Below are 1,584 nucleotides of genomic sequence, written 5' to 3' on the forward strand. Positions count from 1 at the left end.
TGACTGACTAGAGAGAAGAATTGTGCATTTTGTGGCTTGTTCGCTTATTCACTCTAGGGATGACACAAACCAGTATTTTTCAGTTACAGGTTCCATGCGGTCTGTTTCAAGTATCTGTGATTTTTTGTCACATGTTATTTTCGCTCATGATAAATATTGGTTTGTACCTGAAACCAGTCTGAAGCGTATTTTGAGTCCAGGCGGATTAGACTTTAAAAGGCCTGTTTCGGGCACTGAAAATATGACGGTAAAAGATTATTGGAAGTTGTTCGGAAGGATGTCAGAATATTGAGGCAATAGTTTGTGCTCGATTTCCGGCTGTGGAGCATTGTTTATAAATAATTAAAGAAGCGCGAAAGCCCGTTTTTTGTGCATAATTGTTGAACCGTTGATGCTTTAAAAAAAGTTTTATCGTTTTTTTCAAGTATTAAAAATACCTATGACATCAGATAAACTATATTAAAATCCGTTCATTAGTTTACTCAAAAATCGAAAAAAACCGTCGATTTCAGCGTTTTGTTAATTTTCAATAAATAATTTACTTTTGTTTCAAGAAAATGGTACCATAACTTTTTTTGGTCAGTCAGTAATGAAATTTTTATTTACTGTTCGTTGTAGTATAACTCTTTACAAGTAAAATACAGCCTCGGAGAAGTCTCTCCGACGTCTCTCTAAAAACGTTTAGAGATTTAGAATCTGGCAAGAGCTCTTTTTACATAGCAAATAGGAATGAACAGAAATTTATGAATATTTGGAACTTAAATTAATACCACTTATAAAGTATACAAACACCTTCAAAAAAAGTTATAGTGCCAAAAACAAATTAATTATAAAAAATTTTGCGTTCATCTATTTAGTGCCCGGAAAAAATTTAATCTAATCCGACTGCACTAATTGTTCCATTGAAGGATATCCACGCCACTTCCTAGTAATTTGGGTGCAAATTTGCTGGGTCAGCAATAAATTATGACCGAAGACCGAATGCCTTTTGTTTCTTTATGTATTCAAACGCTAATGTTCAAAAAAGTCATAACATTTTTTATGAGTAACGTTTTACCATTTTATCGAAACTTTATTTGAACACAAAAAAAGGAGACCACATTTTTTATCTTTCCCACTTAAGGGCAGTAAAATGTAAAAAATATTCCATTTTCATGCTAATCACTGATTACAATTCATCTTATCGCTTAAATGAAAATTGGCCATTTAATACTTAAGGTATAATAATTTAGGTAAAGAGCTCCTATACAAATTTAAATGTAGTTCGTCCACTACTCCACTGGGCAGATGCAACAAATGCACTGCTATTGGTCGAAAAAGATCAAGGTTCAAGGACAAGGAACAGTTCAGAATTCTGAAAAAACAAGTCAAGTCAGTCACACACACACGCCTGTGACCACAAAATATCCCCCTTATATGGGGGTATGTTCTGTGCCTGTGACCATATAAGCCTTGTTCTATGCTCACAAGTCTAGTCACATCAGTCTTTATCTATGGGTCACATCATAGAGAAAGTAAAATAATAAAAACATTATTTTACTTACTCTATGGGTCACATTAAAGAAAATATCGGAGGCGCCTGTT

General features: G+C 33.7%; 1 long non-coding RNA gene across 1 annotated transcript; it reads right to left on the reverse strand.

Annotated features, from left to right (window-relative positions):
* Positions 1-1,148: 1,148 nt before the first annotated feature.
* LOC125503287 lies at positions 1,149-1,581 on the reverse strand. The gene is made up of 2 exons (XR_007280731.1): positions 1,545-1,581; positions 1,149-1,354 (listed from the first exon to the last, which is right to left on the reverse strand). It is a non-coding gene; the product is annotated as an uncharacterized LOC125503287 (long non-coding RNA).
* Positions 1,582-1,584: the final 3 nt, after the last annotated feature.

Source organism: Dendroctonus ponderosae, unplaced genomic scaffold (genome assembly GCF_020466585.1).
Source record: "Dendroctonus ponderosae isolate FM_Combo_2020 unplaced genomic scaffold, Dpon_F_20191213v2 Dpon_F_20191213_1682, whole genome shotgun sequence".
In the NCBI taxonomy this organism is placed as follows: domain Eukaryota; kingdom Metazoa; phylum Arthropoda; class Insecta; order Coleoptera; family Curculionidae; genus Dendroctonus; species Dendroctonus ponderosae.